The sequence below is a fragment of the Pogoniulus pusillus genome, chromosome 11 (assembly GCF_015220805.1).
Source record: "Pogoniulus pusillus isolate bPogPus1 chromosome 11, bPogPus1.pri, whole genome shotgun sequence".
Taxonomy (NCBI): domain Eukaryota; kingdom Metazoa; phylum Chordata; class Aves; order Piciformes; family Lybiidae; genus Pogoniulus; species Pogoniulus pusillus.
This window is the reverse complement of record NC_087274.1, coordinates 19,095,455-19,115,390: the sequence shown is the minus strand read 5'-3', so window position 1 is coordinate 19,115,390 and position 19,936 is coordinate 19,095,455. Positions and strand designations below refer to the sequence as shown.

The window sequence follows — 19,936 nt, the reverse complement described above, 5'->3', positions numbered from 1 at the left end:
TAAGGCTTACTCTCCTGCTCGGTACGTTAATGGCTTGTGCTTTAATCTTACCATTTTCAGTTCGTGACAGAGTTCAGCTAACCACAGTATCCTCCATTCAACACCACCCACCGTTTCTATCCATTTTGTACTGTCAGAAGCATGTCAAGCAGCCTCTGAGTGTAATCACATCAAAATCGATTTTCATGGCTGAGAGAAAAATAATGGAAATTTCTCTAATGTAGAAAATGTATGTGTTCCTTTTGGTTAACCAAAATAGACTATATATCAGGATTGTCAAAATTAAGTTTTCTTGATTCAGTGCTCTTCCTCAGACTTGTGTACAGATTACAAGCCCTCACTACAGAACATCTTTAACATAATTCTCTGTTGGACTGCCTCAATGTGGTTCCCACAAAATGAACAGTCTTCCCAAGTGATAGACTACAGATCATTCCCCAGATCAGATCCACAATTAAATTACTCCAAGGGTTATAAACAGAATCCCTGAACCTATGCTGAAGTGGGTGGCCAAGACTTTATACTTGCTTGAACCTTTATGGCATTACTGACTCCTACAGAAAGCCTACTGCAGGGTATGGAGGGCACAGTGAAATCATGGATCACCTCTGTGTGTGTGCATAACCCCTCAAGAAAGGTGAGCTCTATGCCATGTCATGCAAGCAAAGCTCAACAAAATGTCAGGAAGTGTAATTTAAGAAGGGCTCGCTCTAAAGGAACAAAAGCCTCTTAAATATAAGCACTGGGTTTAATATTTGAGTGCATTGTTTGAGAATCAGATCCAAGTTTTAGTTTGCTGTTCTGGTTATGGTGATCATCCACAACTGCTCTTAATCACTGCAATACTATGTTACAGGGTTAGACTTGTTTACCTCCTTTAAACAGGTTTGAAATGTTGCTGGTGTATATAAACTTATTTGTTGATAGTCTGGTAAGAGTTATAAAGAGAGAAAAGGCTCAGATAGTTGCTGCTTTTTCCTGGGGTTATCTTACAATTAGGTGCCAGAGAAGACAGTGGCAGTATCATTAGCCAGACAGGTATATTTGATATGAGCAAAGTCTCTTTCAGTGGAAACACACAGGAATCTTCTGAGGGTAATTACAGATGGCCATAAATATTTATTAAACTTTGAAAATTAATATAGTAGTGACCTACATTCTTAAAACAAGCTTAGTTCAATAATCTTGAAAAGTGCTTTTCCTGGTGCATATGGGAAAAGAGGTGGGGTTTGATTTAGAAAGGCTTTTGTTGTTGATTTTGGGAACGTGGCTTGAATGAATCTGTGATGTCATGGGTGAAAACTTGGGCTAGGAAACTTTATTCAGAAGGTATTTCTCAGATGAGGTTTCTGTACCAGTCTGTTCTGGATTTTGTTGTAATCAGTGACTGACAATTTAGACAACGGAACAGAGAATGTGCTTATTAAATTTGCAGCTGACGTGAAGCTGGGAGACATTGCATACACACTTAGGGACAGAATTAGAAATCAAGATGGTTTTCAGAAATTGAAGAAATAGCCTGGAAAATATTAGATGTTATTTAGTAAGTGTGAAGTATTAATGACAGGTAGGAAGGCACAGAAGCATAGTACAAGAATCAGAGCAGCTGATCAGTGCAGACACTATTCAAGAAGGCTTGGGGAACCACAAGCTGAACAGGAACAGCAATACCAAGATGATATGAAGAAGGATGTATAAACAGAAGCTTAACAGTAAGAGATGTGGAATGGTCCTCCCCATCTGCTTAGTCCCAGTTAGGCTTAGTTAAAATTACATATCCAGGCTTGGTCACTGAGCTTCAGCTAGAAGTGAACCACTTGGAGAGACTTCCAGAGCAGAGAAACTAGAATGAGCAGAGCCTGAAAAAAACCCACAATCTGACAGAAAAGATTAAAAGACTGAGTTACTAAACTAAAGAAAAACTGTCAGAAGGCCTGACAAAGCTGTTGCACAGTGGAATGGAACACTAAATTCTCCATGATATCTCACCAGCTGAGAAGAGATGATCTTAAATTACAACACTGAAGACTCAAGTTACAATTTAGGAATTATTTTCTAAATATAAGGCAGTGAGGAGATGATTGAGCATCTAGTGTCAGGGATCTTTAAGAACAAGCTGAGCAAGAATGGCACAGATTTAGCAGATCTCACCCATAACCAAAGAGGTGGACCAGAGGAAGCTCTTTCCAGCTCTATTTTTATATGAACTGATGACTGTGCACTTAAGCGTCTGTGCACAGGCACTTGGACAGGCCTAACCAATTAACTTGGTCATGATGGTGTGCAGCATCTCTTAGTGACAGAAGCACCTGAAAAAAACCATCAGGCAGTGTTGTCAGCTCCTGCAGTTTTGCGTTGGCTCAGCTCCTGAACTCGTACGATGACAAGAAAACCTTTCACAGAGAAGGGGATGGGAAGTAAATTTCTAATCTTGCCTTTGTGAAGAACTTGAAAACCTGTCTCCAAAAGGCTTTAAAAATCAGACAGAGAAAAAAGGACAATGTTTCTACACCATTAAATACTCATAGTTTTGGGGGGGCCTGACTCATGGTTTTTCGATGGAGTTGGCATTAATGGTAATGGCCTAATTTGAATAGACAAATTTAGAAATTGATATTCCTGAACTTTCTATTATAGAGAAGGCAATACTGCCTGAACAGCAGGTCTATTTCAGGAAATTAAAACCTCCCCATATCCTTTCAGATGACTTGATCGTTTCTACATTTCAGTCAATGTTACACAGGGGACGTTGCATGACGCTTAGCATGGTGGCAGAAAATTCACCTAGCAGAGAACACTGAAGGCACAGTGTATCTGCCGAAAGGCTCTCCAGCTGGGAACAGACATAATGGGGGCACAAGGAATTCATTCTCGGGCAATCTCTGTTGGGAAGCTGTTGCCTCAAATTAACAGTACTTCGCCTCCAGAGGGGGTCTAGGTAGAAACTGCAGGCAGAAGAGCAGCTCTCTTATGTACCAAGTAGGCCCAGACATGTGCATTCTTCAAAGACATTCAAAGCTTAGCACAGATGTCAAATGCAAGATTTGTTTGATGGAGTTTCTGTCTGCAGAAAGAAAGAACACAAGATGCTGTTTAAAAAAACCCAAACCAGTTAGCCTTCAAAATCCTTTTCTCCTCAACAGTTGTGGTCTTTAGTACAATATTGTTTCCCTTCTACTTCCATGTGTCCTTCCTGAATGTTCCTACTTCTTCTTTCTTGGAAATAGACATCTTCTGTTATCCCTCCTCTCCTCCTCAGGAGAGAAAACCTGTGCTCTAACAGGTCACCCTCACAGGGCAGGAAGGAAAATCATAGAAAATACCTTTGGAAGTAGTCAATCTCTTGAAGCGCTTCCTTCATTAAGACCTGGAGTCAATGTCACATATGCTTTAGAAAGCTCTGAGCAGTTAGTATCACAGATAGGGCATTTCAAAGTACTGTTTTGGCTCCCCTGGACTCGCTCAGCTGATACCATTATTAAAGCCGCTCTATGAATCTCTTCTTTCTACTTTGGCTAACTTCTCTGAGGCTGATCACACAGAGACAACCCAGACATGTCTTGACTACTGACACCTCCTACCTCCTGAGACTTGTTCTTTTCCTGTACCTTTATCTCTGCTTTTCAAAGGCATATCATATCATATAGATCTTCCCCAGCATTGCTAATCTAATTGTCCTTTGGCTTCTTCTTTGCTAAGATGAATAAAATGAGCACTGTAATTCTCTCTAAGTGGGCAGTATTTTTCACACTCTGAGGCATTTTCTGTAGCAATGTGTCAGAATCCTCAGCCAATTTTTACCATTCTTCAGAAACCCCAAACTTCTCAGAAGACTCCAGCTGAGACAGCCTTTCCATTTTGCTGCTCTTGCTCCAACTACTATCAATAAGGCCAGAAGCCACTGAAACTCCCCCATCAAGCAATAGCTTTCCTGCTGCTTCCACTGCAATTGCTTGTTTCTTGAACTTTTCAGTTCATCAAAGAGGAGCAAGGGGATCTCGGGAGCATGCAGGGAATGCAAAGGGAAGAAGAGATGTTCTGCCTTTGATGGAGCAAAGAAGCCATGACACCCACACTGTATTTTAGCTTAATATCTTCTTAGAAACAGTTGTGATCTGAATCCCTGAGAGAGAAGGTACAACAGAGGGACTTTGGGCTTCACAGCTATGGTGGGAGGAATTTTCCCTGGAAATCCTTGGAGGGCAGCATTGTGCTCCCAGAGCTGGATTTAAACCACTGGATGCAAATATGCCTTCCAATTACATCTAAAAAGAAGGATCTTCCTTGTAAATGGTAAGCACAGTTATAATGATCCATACATAAAGAGCAAAGAGAAAAATCTATTACTGTTGCTGCAAAAAAAAACAGTAGCAACTCATGAGAGTTTTACTTTTATTATTCATGTTGCTATTAGGAGTTGCATTATTACTAGATCCTAGCTGGCACAGATGGCTGCTGTGCTTTGAGGTCTGCTTTAGTCATGTTTTTAGCTGCTTTTTTCTGCAGATTTTATAGGGTTTGGGCTGATTTTAGCTTCCTTCATTTGCTTGATAATGGTTTTGTTTTTTTGGTTTAGTTTTTACTTAATTAGCTGGAATATGTTCATGTTTATTGTGTGCTTTATTCGCTCTTTTTGAACTTGTGGTAACCAGAATCAGCAATGCAATTATGCCTTCTGTTGTTTGCGTGGGACTGGCTCAGGCCAGATGCTTTGATACTGGTAGTAGCTTTCCTAGAAGGTCAGTACCAATTTGCTGGCACTGCTGAGATTGTATTTCTCACCTGTTGAGAACTTGACACCTTGCAAAGCATATTCCCCAACATCGCTTCCGTTTGCTCCACCAAATCACTGTTGAAACACTGGTGAGGATTTCTGCTTTCCTGGGCTCCTCTTCAGATAACATTTATGCTCATCTCAGCCATCATCTGCACTGCTGCTGCTATAGTTTCCTCACCTAACTGGTTATCTGCACACAAGATCTTCTTTCTCCTTGTGCCTTCCAGTTATTGCCTTCGTAATAATGACAAACACCAGGAGAGGGTTACTTGCGCCACTGTACCTGGTCAGCTCTTGTCACAGGTGTGACTGAGCAGAACCTACTAATAAATTTTTATGGTCTATTAGGCAGAAATTCATGCTCAGCCATAAACAACTGTGCCTGCACTGCAGTTTGCTTTGGCTAAATCACCACAGAACATTGATAAGAGATCAGAGTGCAAGTTTCAGCTTTCCTCTGAAGAGGAAGACACGAGCCAGGAAATGAGGTGCAGTATGCTGCCACATCCCTCCTGGTCTCAAGGTCAGTATGTGGTCCTCAGAGTCAGAAACAGACTTCTGATGACTTCTAGACCTGAAGTACATTGTTCAGACTTCATTCATGTCCATACACTTACATGCCTTAGTTTGGTCTTCAGTAATTTCTTGTAGTCTTGCTCCTTGCCTGCCAAATGTGTGGCCACCTGGTTGGGAGGATTCACAAAAAGCTTCAATTACTGCTTGTGGCTGCACTACCTGTTCTCTCTCTTCCACTGAATTTCATCACCCAGATTTGATAGGTTATATATATATATATAGAGAGAGAGAGAGAGAGAAAGTCTGTGAGAGAAAGCTTCATTTTACTGAAAAAATTAGAGCTTTTGAGGTGTCTGTGTTAAAATTTAGTTTTGAAAACCTGAGTTTTCACATTGTAGGAAGGAAGCAAGTAATTAATTAGCATTGCCTTAATGTCATAGGATAGTTTTCAATGTTATGACCAAAGGGAAAAATATCTTGAATGGGATGCACTAACTTGCAGTAATTGGCTCCTAATCTTCTACCATAGGATTTGAGTAACTGCCTTTAGAGTCCAAGGCTGTTGTTTGCATGCTGTGGCAGGGTACCAGGTCCCTTAGCTTTTATCTGCTCTTCACATTAGCCTGAGTGAAAGTCTATGAGGAAAAACTATAACTCCAGCTCCAGATGCCCCATAATCTGGATCTGGCTAAGAATGTAGCAGCTCAGACCCATCTCTAATTACAATAGACAAATTATTGGATAATTTCTTCTGCTTTATCTTTGCAATTCACTAGAGCAGTTAATTTCTCCAAAAGCAAGCACATCCTTTCTCGTTTGAAATTAATTTTTGTCCTTTTAAAAGCAAGTTTCTTACTATTAAACACATACACATGTACATGCACACAGACACACACATAGACAAAAAGTCTTACTGATAAGGGGTTATATAACTGGTGCCTAAGATAACATTAGATTTTTAACAGAAACCTGTCTTTAGCCACTAGATAATTTGCCAGTTTGTGGAAGCAGCCACAGCTGACTTCTCTCTTTTCATTTTTCATAACTACAGCTAAAATTTAAATAGTAACAGAACTACTACATTAGTCCATATGCTTCTGTAGGACAGACCTGGTGAGCAGCAGGAAAGAGCTGAAAGAGGAAAGGAGTTGATTTGAATATCCACTTTGTGTTGCCATGGATCACTAACTTCTGGGCTTTATTTTTGACGTTTCCAGTTCTTTGCTGCCTATGTCGGAAGTTAGGTGTTCAGCAGTTGCTAACTGATATTTATATTAGCTTCTCTTCCCTTTTTGGTTCTCTTTTTGTTCAGTACAGGTACACCCCTACGCATTATTTCTACCACCCTGTCTGGAAGTGATTTCAGTCATCCCTAAGGGTAGTACAGGCACTGAAGATACAGAGATACTACAATCTGTTCAGACTAAACAGGAGCAGGATCTATGCACTAGATGAAAGTGTCAGCTGTGGTTCTATGGTCACCCAGAGGCACGGTTACATATAAAGCACTGGGCTCTTGCTTTTTCACTGCATTGCCCTCTTGCTCTCTTCGCTCCTATTCGTACAAGCAAGATGGAAAAAAACCCACCAAAGTCCTGTTTTCACAAAATATCCCAGAAAAATAAACCTTAAATATCATTCTGCTTTGCTTTGTATCAATTGAGCATTGCAATAGAACCTCAGGGGCTTATGCTGAGACTTCCAGGCAACTAACAATAGGACCTATAAATTTTGAAGCTGTTGATAGAGATTTTTTTTTTTCCCTAAGATTTCTGCTACTAAATCAGTACAGTTACTTAGGAATTCCTGGCTTCTTGACTTAGCTGCAGAACTGCATGCTTCTCAGTTGCATAATATTTTGGAAAGGCATGCTTCATTGAAGTGTCATTGATTTTCAACTAAAGTAAAAATGCCCTCATTTAATGCCTTCTTAGGAGAACTACAGAGGAGGCTGGAGAGGGTTTGGACAAAGTCGTTATTAACTGTACATCACAAAACTGGGATTTATATATTTTTAATGTAGTTGTTCTTTGCAGCTCCTCAATCAAAAAGTCGCTCTAAAGTTACGTCTCATTTTATAAAGGGAAAGACCCTATTTTGTTCAAGGCCCTTTAAATTTCTTCACTTTGTTCAACAAACCCTTGTACTTGCTGTGAGGGGATTGCTGATTGCTTTGTCAGCAAGACCAATGATATTCAATCTTTGATTTCTGATTCATTTGCTTCTTCCTTCCCTTTGATGAGCAGAATAAACGTCTGGCTTTCTCCTCTCCTTTCAAAAACATTTCTCTCGCCTCTCACTTCCTTAGTAGTGAGGCTGTTTCATGTGAAACATTCTGCCTGTCTTTTGGACTACCCTCTTCCTCACTGAGCTCAGAGCTGGCTAAGTACTTCACAGTCTTGTGTTAAAACAAACAATTTCTTTTTTGTTTCTTTTCTTCTCTCCTCTCTGATGTGGCATCAGCTTTGCCTCTGACCACAGTGCTCCCTGGTTTCCAAAGATCATCCAGCTCCAACCCCCCACCATAGGCAGGGACACCTCCCACTAGAACAGGTCACTCAAGGCCTCAATCAACCTGGCCTTGAACTCCTCCAGGGAGGGAGCAGCCACAACCTCCCTGGGAAACCTGTGCCAGTGTAAGTAATTGTTTGCCCATGTCTGTCATTGAAGTGTTTCAGTGTTTGAATCCGTGTAGTCTCTACACTGACATTTGGTCTTAAACTGTGACCAAGACTCCTGAAGTTTTATCTTCTTGACATTTCAGAAAGTCCCAGCCACACCAGCACACTCAGTGCCCCACAAACATGTGTCTAAAAACAGCTCTTGTCTGCCTGAGTGCAATTTAAAATGAAACTAACACCAAATGGGAGGAAGGCGCTGTTAGTGCCTCTGTTCAAAGGTGGACGAGTGTGCTGTGCAATGAGTAGACTTGCCAAAGTTGTTTGTCATGTCTGAGAAAACAAGAGTTTAAGCTCAACTGTGGCATCACAATCATCTTACCAAGATACAGTTGTTAAAGTTTGTTGTCTTTGGCTAGAATAGTTAAGGGCAGGATTCACCTGATTTGCACAAGAATTATACTATACTTTAGTTAACACAAGCTACCAAATGCTAATAGTTCAGCTAATGAAAATGTCTTTGCCCCATGAAGTCTTGACCACTGTGCTCAATTGCCTTGAAAGGGTATGTGTGCTTCCCCTATCAAACTGAGTATACCTCTGGGCTACCCACCTCAACAGATACTGATCTCACAGCAGGTGGCTCATTTTGGTGGGAATACCTGGACAGATTCAGGTTTGCATTGTCTCTGGACAATGAAGAAGTGCGAAGGGCTCCTGTATGTCATGCTCTTCATTGGGCAAACACACAGAGCAAGCTTTAGGAGCAATTCTTGAACCAGGACTTGATAGCTGTCCTCCTAAAAAAAAAAAAAAAAAAAAAAAAAAAACAAAAAAAAAAAAAAAACCCTCCTTATTTGACTGCTTATACAGAAAAGTAGAGGAATATGTACTGGGAGGTCTGCAGGTGAGACTGAGATTGCAGGTGTATCATAACTGTGGTATGAGCTTCAAAAAAAAAAATCTCTGCAGTGTGAGAAAGTAAAATCAAAATATTGACTGCAAGGTTTGATCAGTTGCCCTTTTCAGAAGAAATTTCAATCTGATTTGCTGTGTTATTGATTTTTTTTTCTTGCACTTTGAATAATTATTTTCAGTTATTCTTAGCTGATTGCTTCACTTTGAGCTGCTATCAGATATCAGATTTTAGAGAGGCTTTATTTAAATGTGAGAAAATACTCAATTTAAGCAGGATTATAAAATCAGATCTGAAAGAGAAAGCTGCTATGTGCCTTTCTTGGGGGGGAGAAGAGAAAACAGAAGCACTTTCTACTTCCTGATATGACAGGTACAGCCAGTCAACAGTGTGAGAAAAGTAGAACCTGTTTTATTACGTTCAAAGGTAGGAGATAACTTATCAAGTCATTACTTCATCATGTGCTTTACAATGCTTTTTATCTAGATATAATTTCCAAATATATCCAGAACATTGGTAACTATGCAATGACATCTCTTTATTGCAAGAGGTATCCTCCTGTGTGGTTCAGCAGAGTACTGAGTAGTGAATTCAAAGTCTGTATCTCTACCAGTAACAGCTGGTAAATCTGGACAGATGACATACCGAGTGTGTATTTTCCTTCTTCAAGGAAAGGAAAGTGCATCAGTTAGCTGAAATGCCCTGTGATTATTGTTCTAGTAAGGATGTGATCATTATAGGTTGGACTTGATGATCTCAAAGGTCTTTTTCAACCTGACTGATTCTGTGCTCCAAAATCTGCTGAGATCATTGAAAGGTGACTGAAATTTTGAATCAAGTTTTTCACATGTAGGTGATCTTGAACTGACTGAAAACACTTTACAGGCAGTGAAATTTGATATGGAGATGAGGACAGGCTACTAAAAGCCTGGAAAAGGCTTCAAGAAGACCTTGTAGTACCCATTGTGTATTTAAAGGAGGCCTACAGGAAGGCTGGTGAGGGACCATTTACAAGGTCTTGTAATGACAAAACAAGGAGTAATGGGTTTAAACTGGCAGAGGGAAGATTCAAATGAGATCTTAGGAAAGGGCTTTTTACAGAGAGGGTGGTAAAACACTGGCACAGGTTTCCCAGGGAGGCTGTGGCTGCTTTCTCCCTGAAGAAGTTCAAGACCAGGTTGGATGAGGCTTTGAGAAACCTGTTCTAGTGGGAGATGTCCCTGCCTAAGGTGGGGGGGGGGTGTGGTGTGTGTGTGGAACTGGTTGATCTTTGAGATCCCTTCCAACCTGATTCTTTGTCTCCTGCTTCCTGTGACCTATTAATACATGGGACAGGGATATACTGGAGACAGTCCAGCAGAGGGCTACGAGGATGATTAGAGGACTGGAGCACTGTCTAATGAGGAGAGGGTGAGAGACCTGGGGCTGCTTAGTCTGGAGAAGAGAAGACTGAGAGGGGATTTAATAAATATTCCTAAATATCTGAGGGTTGGGGGTCAGGAAAGGGGGACAGGCTCTGCTCACTTGCTCCCTGGGATAGGGCAAGGAACAATGGATGTAAGCTGCAGCACAGGAGGTTCCACCTCAACACAAGTGGGAACTTCTTTCCTGTAAGGGTCCCAGAGCACTGGCACAGGCTCCCCATAGAATTTGTGGTGTCTCCTTCTGTGGAACCTTTCAAGGTCTGTCTGGACATGTTCCTCTGTGAGCTGAGCTAGATTGTATGGTCCTGCTCTGTCAGGGGGGGTTGGAGTTGATGCTCTCTTTGGGTCCCTTCCAACCCCTGACATCCTGTGAGCCTGTGATCTGCTTTTGGCAAAAGCAAGAAAATCTCAGCGTTGTCTTTTTTGCCACACTAATACACATCCAATACTTGTTGACTAATCTTAACATGCAAACCACCTCTAAATTTATCCCAAAACATAGACATAAGAAAACATGAAATAACATATTCAGTTTCTTCTCTGACAGCCTGTTTCTTGTACATCACAGGTTATTGTAGAGGGCACTTTGGTAGATTCTTTTTTTCCATGCCACACAATCATTTTCCTAAAGTAAGATAGAACACATTTATAGGCCTTCTCTTAACAAAATTGTTATGGATATTATGGAGTAAGTGACACCATAAAATAGTTTTCTGGCCCCTGGAGTGAGGTGGGGAGGAGATACACTCAAAGAAGTACTGATATACTCATAGCCAGTAACTAAAAAATATAATCATTAAAAAATTAAAGCTGTCACAAGATTTCAGGGGGTTAGAAGATAAATACTTCTAAATACTTAAAGATTTTAGACACTTTTTACGTTAATATGAAACTTGAAAATTTCAAGGGAGAGATTGTCTGGATTTCTAATTATGGGGTTGTTTAGCCTGGAGAAGAGGAGGCTCAGGGGTGACCTTATTGCTGTCTACAACTACCTGAGGGGTGGTTGTGGCCAGGAGGAGGTTGCTCTCTTCTCTCAGGTGGCCAGCTCCAGAACAAGAGGACACAGCCTCAGGCTGCGCCAGGGGAAATTTCGGCTCGAGGTGAGGAGAAAGTTCTTCACTGAGAGAGTCATTAGGCACTGGAATGGGCTGCCTGGGGAGGTGGTGGAGTCGTCGTCCCTGGGGCAGTTCAAGGCAAGGTTGGATGTGGCACTTGGTGCCATGGTCTAGCCTTGGGCACTGTGGTAAAGGGTTGGACTTGATGATCTGTGAGGTCTCTTCCAACCTTGGTGATACTGTGTGATACTGTGTGATACTGAATCATAGAATCATCAAAGAACAGAGGTTGGAAGGGGCATCAGGAAACCAAAACCTGCTCATAGTAGGTTCAGCTAGATCTAGTTGCTCATGCCCATGCTCAGTCTAACCTCCAACATGAAATGGCACTTTGCTGCAGTGGATGATGACCTTTGTTTTGAAAGGAAATCTAAGGGAGGTTCTTTTGTTGAAACCTGCATCTATTTGCTCTTGTGCTATAGGTCATCTACAAGAAAGTCTGGATAGAAGTGGCTGAAGGCAGCACCAAGGTCTCTCCTTCCCCCTTTCAAGGCTCAACAGACTGAGTTCCCAGTGTTTTCATTAACAAAACCCAGCTCCCTGAATCATTTGACTCTTTAGGACTCTTCAGGGTTATGAGGACAAAGACACGATGAAGTATTATTTCAGCAAGGCATAACTGGGATTTCTTAAATGATGTTACAGTAACTGATAAACATGACTGTGTTAGGAGACTTGGGGGGAAAAATCTTAGATTATGCTCTTCTGATTAATTACAGAACTGGAAAAAAATAGCAGTTTAAAAAAGATTTAAGATATTTGCTTGCACAAGCATTACTCAGAGGCAGCTTTATTTTTTAAGGATGCAATTTTTCTGTCAGTCTATAATGTGGTACTGTGATGGGGTAATATATCTTCAGGCTTTACAGACTCCTGGCATGACATACTCTTTGAGACACCAGATCTTAATAGATCCTTCTGCATTAATCCTGACTAATGAGCAGATGAATAGCCAATTAAAAAAGCTCCACGCAGGCTTTGACACAGTAGACCATTGCAACTTCACTATGATTCTTGCTTTCGAATAGATGAACAGAACTTAACTTGCATTTTTTCCATCAGAAAATAATGGCTCTAGAAGCTCCATTACAGTTTACCAGATCACTGATCTATGAACTAAACAGCATTTAAATATTTCTTGATTTGATTTACTACAGTATATGATCTCCTGTGCCGTCACTGCATCCATACTGTAGAAGAACCATTATGTCATTTCTTTAGTCACTGATCTAGCAGATCATTAAGAAGCTTCTGTAGACATTAAGCTTCAAGGGCTTTAGGTTTTTTTTTTTTCCTAGTGTTCTGGCTGCTGGTGCTCTGCACAAGAGCAAGCCTATCAACACAGACAAGTGCAATATGTACAGTATGAAACCCTAGGCGGCAGCCCATATCAACTTAAAATGAAGTCTTTTCTGTCTAAAGAGAATCCTGGTTTTGCCTCCTGAATTATACATTCAACAGCTTCCGATGACACTGCACATTTAAAAAGTGCTGGCAGGTGTAAAAGGATGTAAAATGGCTTGAATTTTGAGTCATATCAAGAAAGAATGTAGCCCTCCACTCCTTATTGAACCCTCACTAAGGTTCACTTGTGGGTAAATCTTCTGTTAATGACCCATAGAAAACATGGAAAGAAATCTAAATGGCAAGGGAAGTGTGATTGGTCTCAAACAGCTATAGAATTCAGATGTAGTCAGAGCAAGATCTCAGTAATTGTAAGACCAATTCTTTGTATTTAAGACAGTAGCAAAGGAATGGCAAAGTCTTCACAGAAGAGTAGACCTGACTTTCCTTTCATTTAGGAAAACCCACCATATTTTGGGAATAAATGGTGCCCTGATCAGCAATGATGCCAGATTGCTTCATTTAGCCAAAAACACATTGTCCTTTCTCCAGCTATCCAATTTCAGCCACCTTCTTTAAAAGACAACATATTTTACTGAAGGACTGTCTCTAGATCTCTCAATTTCTGTGCTTAAATACTGCACACAAACAGACCATTTCAGTGAGGATTATTATTTTTGCACTAAAATAATGTTATTTTCTTAATTTTGTATATCTAAAACAAATACTAAGTGCTCAAAGGAAACTGCAAGAAAGCACAGGGAGGATAACTGAGAAAAAACATACCCATGCTAGAAGACTCTCATTGGTTAAATCAGGTAAGTGCCAAAGCTTACTTCCCATTTGGTTTAGAAGTACATCCCATGTAATGCAATGGTATTTTGTGGAATAGCTTTCTGTAGTCTGGATGCTCCTCAGAGGAACCAGAAGCACCAGTTAGACCAGATGAGAACTTCTTGAGAGATAGATACTTGCAAAAGAATAATACTGCAGACAAAATTATCAAACCCACAGAAATTAGGAAGAAATGAGTCATGGTAATGAGCTTTCTTCAGCACTCTCATGTGTCAAAACCTAAATGTTACCCCTTGATAGATTTAGCTAAGGTATAATATTCTACTTACAGTTAATAGCAACAAATGCTCTATTAGTAAAGCAGAACGTTTAGAAATATGATAAAGTCAATGCCTGAGAGAGCTGAATGACTGCTAGGATTGATTGTTGTACTGCTTTGACGTCCAAGTTTAAGGCTACCTGCAGATATGTTCCACTTTATTTTGCAACTCATTAAAGAAGAAAAAGACTCTCCCACAAGCAAGAGGTATTGTGTTCCTTCCAGTACTAAAACAATGCTACGCTGGAAAACTACAGGGACGCTAGCCAAAGAGCAATAAAGAAAGATCAGGAGAACTTCTGAAACATTAATGATGTCCTTCTGCCAGAGCTTGTAAAAATGTGCTAAAACTTTGACTATTCATGAACATGGCAGCTTGAGGTTTACCTCAGCTCATCAACTCCCTGGGCAAAGTTTTCACTAACCCAATATTTTTCCCAGACGGGATCTCGGTAGGGTTATGAGAGATAAGAGGGGAAGACATACATTCTTTAGCCAAGAGATAATTAAACAGAGTCATCAAGGCCAGACCTCTGACTGGGCTGTGAAATCTACTGCCAGATGTTGCAGATACATCTGTCTAACAATATCCTTCTCATCACAATGTCTAAGTATTTTACAAATATTAATGGCTTCTCTCTTTGGGAAAGGAGTCTTTTTTCATACTAATAGACTACCAGGCAGAGATGGACAAATAATGCCATCCAAGCAGGTATTTTTTTGAGTTCTTCTGCATTTTGGTTTCTAACTTCTTTTGTAGATAAGAAAGGAAAATGCCTTAAACTCTCTGAAGCTTCAAAACCTGTAGATGCATTTTAAATTACATAAAAATATGTAAGTGAATGAATTTCTGGTCACAGCCACAGGTGCCTTAATTTTCATGTCCTTCATGATGCTTGGGAGTTGTCCCACTTTTTTTTGGTTTTGTCATCTGAACTTCTCTCACTGATGTGAACAAGAGAGCAACTTCTGCTTATATTACTTTAGATTTTATATGTTGCTTCTGGTTCTCATCTTCACTGTACACAGGGAGAGAGGAGAAGAGGAGACTCAGGGGTGACCTCATTGTTCTCTACAACTACCTGAAGGGAGGTTGTCGCCAAGTGAGGTCAGTCTCTTCTCCCAGGCTACCAGCAACAGAACAAGGGGGCACAGCCTCAAGTTGTGCCAAGGGAGGTATAGGCTGGATGTTAGGAGGAAGTTCTTCACAGAGTGAGTGATTTGCCATTGGAATGGGCTGCCCAGGGAGGTGGTGGAGTCACCATCCCTGGAGATGTTCAAGAAAAGCCTGGATGAGACACTTAGTGCCATGGTCTAGTTGATTGGCTAGGGCTGGGTGCTAGTTTGGACTGGATGATCTTGGAGGTCTCTTCCAACCTGGTGGATTCTATGATAATGAGAAACTAAAGATGGGGCAGTAGCATCAAATCTTTGTGTTAGGATATGGCACTCTTGCCAGCAAAGAAGCAGGCAGGCTTCCTTTAGACCTTGCAGGCTAGGGGAAGAAAGCTTGTGCATGCATCTGGGAAGAAAAATGGGCCACTCTTATTAGGCTAAATAGCAATCAAAACAGCACCTGTAAGAGACCACTAAACATAAAGGTCCAGGTTCTGCAATGAGATGTAAAAACACATTTTTTAAATACTTCTTTAAATCTATGCAACACTGCACTTCAGTAAATTCATAGGTCATAATTAGGCATTTTCACTAAGATTGTACTGAGGGAATGTTTTAGTAAGTGTGTTGCTGATGGTGCAAGATGTCCAGGTCACTCTAGCTGTTACCATGAAAAAAAGATCTGTAATCCTGGGGTTACAGAGCAAAATGAACGTGGGCAGACTCCACCTCAGACATGCCTTTCTCCAACAGCTACTGAGGGAGCTGAAATGGCTGCACAGTTGTCTCTTACAGCTAAAGAAGAGGACTAGGGAACCTCCCTTACTCCAGTCAACTCTAAAACTCCTAAACCCTTTAGGACAGAGTCAGGGCAACCCCTCTGTCCCGCTCTGGGAGCATGCTGAGCTGGTCCTGGAGTCTCCCTGCATGTTCTTCAGTCAGCTGTGTGATGGATGTACTGACTTGAGGCTTCTCCCTGCTGACAGCCCTGGCAGTTGTCAATCTCTGCCAGAGCTCACCTTCCACTTTCTGTGTAGGGAAGGTCAGTTTATGGTATTTGAAGACCTAAGCTAAATTAGATTAATCCATTATTCGTTTTCCTAAGTGTTGTTTGCTAAATTCTGTGATGGCATCACATAAATCACATACAGGCACCTGCCACTGACCCAGGTGGCATTTCTGCTGCTAGCTGGAGGTGGGAGCTCACATCCTGTTTAATGATGTAACCCTTGCTACAGAAATACTTTTGCTCTAATAAAATTACTTCAGCTACATACAGTGTTAAGTACATACAGGATAAATGTTTTGGAGAATATTCTAGATTAATTACAGCTTATTGTTAATCATGTGCTAGTTGAACACTGCATGCAACTATATGCTTAATTATTATATTCCTGATGGGCTCTGTCCTTTACCTCTTTATTCCTATTGGTGAAATAATCCATTTACTTTCACAATTTTGTTCCAAGGATTTGGGTAGCTCTTGTTGAAACTTGAGAGATTATAAAAAATTGGGGGGGTGGTCATTTTTGAGGACAGATTTTACCTTACACTGTATTGTTAGATTTTAAGTGCATTATTGTTAATTCACTTTAAGAAATAAATTAGGTTCTGGCCAGGAAATGTCTTTATGGTTGCTAAGCATTTCCCCAAGAAGTGAAAACAAAAAAAATTCAAAATCTGTTTTGGATCCATTTAGCTGTCAGCATATTTTGATGATGTCACCAGAATAGAATCATAGAATGGTTTAGGTTGGAAGGGACATCAAAGATCATTTAGCTCCAACACCCCACCATAGGCAGGGACACCTCCCACTAGAACAGGTCACTCAAGGCCTCAACCAACCTGGCCTTGAACAGCTCCAGGGAGGGAGCAGCCACAACCTCCCTGGGAAATCTGTGCCAGTGTCTCACCACTCTCACTGTAAAAAGCCCCTCTGCCCATTACTCCTTGTCTCGTCATTACAAGACCTTGTAAACACTCCCTTCCCAGCCTTCCTGTAGCTCCCCGTCAGATAGGGGAAGGCGACTATAAGGTCTCCTCAAAGCCTTCTCTTCTCCAAACTGAAGAGCCCCAACTCTTGTTGCCTGTCCTCATAGCAGAGCTGATGCAGCCCTCTGAGCATCTTCATGGCCCTCCTCTGGACTTGCTCCAGCAGTTTGATGTCCTGTGTTGGGGGCTCCAGAACTTCACACAGTACTCCAGGTGGAGTCTGACAAGAGCAGAGTAAAGGGGCAGAATCCCCTTCCTTGCCCTGATGGCTACACTTCTCTTGATGAAGCCCGTAATATTGATATATTTGTGATATTGATGTACTTGAGATAATATGTGTTCTTTGGACCTTGTGGCTGTTTAAAATATGCTTCACAAGATTAGTTAAGTGATTCCTATGATGATGTATAATACAACTGATGCTATAAAGTACTTTACCAGGTCCTTTAGGGACTTGCGAGGACTTCTGGCAGCAGCGTTTCCTGACTATGCCTTGCTACTGTGCTCTCTACTCTTTTCAAAGTCAGAAGAGGGAAAGCAGTCCATGCAGAGTTGCACATGCTGGAAATTACATTGCAGTCATGTTCATTGTGATCTGGAAGGCAAAGGTAGAATTTTGTTTAGCACATATAGAGTTAGTTGCCAGCTACTTATTTAAAGCTTGTAATTTGTGCCAGAGAAATTGAAAGCCTTTGGCTGGTAACACCTTCCCCAGCAAAGCAAACATAAACCAAAGTATGATTCAAAGTATATTCCATGCCTGAAATAGAAATGGAATATGCCCTACTTTAGTCCTGATCTTTGATTCCCAGAGCTGTCCAGTTCCAAGAGGAACAAAAGACTTCCTGCATCTCAGGCCGATACCTGTCCTTTAGGTATTCAAGTCGTTAACTGATGAAGCAATTAATGACTTCCAAATTAATCCAAACATTTTAAACCATACATTTTCAGTGTTTAATCTAATCCTCTATTGTGATCCACTGGCTTTGATCTGCTAAAAACCAAGTCTCCTCCATCAGTTTGCAGAAGCAATGTCCTGGAAGCTTTGGAGTGGTGATAAACATGGAGCTTCAAAAAGTAAATGCATGCAGTACTTACCTTGTTCATTTCTAAGCATCATCTTCATATTGCACAGAGATAAGTCAGAGAGGTCAGAGGTTTCCACTAATATTTTCTTCATTCAAAAAACTTCAAAACATGATTAAAAAAAACAAACACATTATATTATCTAAATTAGCCTTTTCCAGGGAGACATTACTTATAGATTATCCTTCTTCACAGTCAATAATGGTACTTTTACTATGTTCCCTGAGAAACCTTCTAATAATTTAGTGAATTTTATAATTAAGGTGCTTGTTCTGCTTGTCCAGGTTGCATTTCAACCTGCACAGCTGAAATCTGTTATTCTTACTTGTATCCTCCTGCACTTCACTAAATATTTTTTCCTATCCTTCAAAAATACTTCTAAAAATAGAGATCCCTTTAGAAACACTTCTTAAATTCTTTACAACTAACAGATGAGTCTCAAGCACTCAAATCTTTTGCATATCTTAGCCATGTGTTTTCTTAACATTTTCTGCATTAAACAGATCTGCTGCTCCCTGAATATATTCTATTCTTGTCAAATTGTTCCTTGTTTGCAGATAGAGGCAGCATGAATTTCCATTTCTGAGCAGTCATCAATAGAAAGTCTCTATTCTCACAGAGTTCCTTTTACCTCCGTATACTGGCTTTGATGACAAACATTATACAACAGATTCCTCCTATGCCTCACTGGCAAAGGTATGTAATACTTCACTTGTACAGCTGCAAAATGAAGCACTCCCTGGAACTGAAAGGTCCTACCTTGACTCAGAGTTGCTCAGTTTGAAAATCCTTGATAAACCAGGACACATGCTTTTCAAGTTGGATATTCAAAAATGCAGGTCAGAGAAAAGGACTTCCCAATTTGGTTTTATTCATCTGCTGTACTCCCACATACAAAATCAGGAAGGTATATACTCATACTTGGGAAAAAAACCCCACATTTATAACCCACTGACTTCAAAGGGACATAAGCACATTGATGAAGCAAAAGTATATTTCAAATCAGAACTTTAATTACTCAATGCCTGACTGCATAGCTGCCTAGGACACTCACTGAGCACATACTATGCCAATTCACACATTACTGCCACAGGAAGCAAATTGTAATATTGCTTATTCACAGAAATGTGAGTATTGCTTCATTGCTGGTGTTAGATAGGAATTGAAAGGAACTAGAAACAATGGCCAGAAGTCTCATTAGAATTATTCCTTTCCATTCATAGCAGAAGTGACCTAGAAGTGTGAAAGCAAGCGTTCAGAATGAAGTGGTCAGGCTTTCGAGGCTAACTAGATCAGTCCTTGGTGAATGACAAGCTCAAATTCTCATCGCTTCTAGCCAATGAACAAGAGAAATCAGAGTGATCATTCATCTCTTTCTTACTTTAAGCAAGCAGACCTTGCCACTGTCATTGATGCCCTCTGATTATTATCTATCCTTTATTTTAAGCGATATCCCTCAATTCATTCAGTTGTGCCAGAGGCTGAATTAACTAATAAAAACATTGCACAAGTCACTTCCACTGCAATACTTCAGTCTGAGGGTTTTGACAATATAAATCAAAACATAAAAGTGACAACAATTCTCTTTCAGAGCTGTTGTGAGGAATTAACCAAATCACAAAGCCCTGCTCTGTGCTCACGATTCCTGCAATTCCCTCCACATTTCCACAGAGCTCTGTTTGGGAGCAGGTTAGAAAATGCCTCCATGGCTGTTCATCCACTAGGTCCTGAGCTTTTATGTTGTGTGGTTTTGAATTGTGGGCCAGCCTTGGAGAGCCTTAGCTACAGTGTGATGATGATCTGCTCTGAGACGTGCAGCCATCTGCAAGAGAATCCAGGCTTTACAGCTGAGCTCAGATAAGAGCAGTTACACAGAACCTTTACATCCAGAAGACACTAAAAGATGTATTTGCAG

General features: G+C 40.7%; 1 long non-coding RNA gene across 1 annotated transcript; it reads right to left on the bottom strand.

Annotated features, from left to right (window-relative positions):
- Positions 1-8,532: 8,532 nt before the first annotated feature.
- On the bottom strand, positions 8,533-18,384 carry LOC135179483 (uncharacterized). Its single transcript, XR_010304011.1, has 3 exons — positions 18,034-18,384; positions 17,374-17,530; positions 8,533-8,711 (listed from the first exon to the last, which is right to left on the bottom strand). It is a non-coding gene; the product is annotated as an uncharacterized LOC135179483 (long non-coding RNA).
- Positions 18,385-19,936: the final 1,552 nt, after the last annotated feature.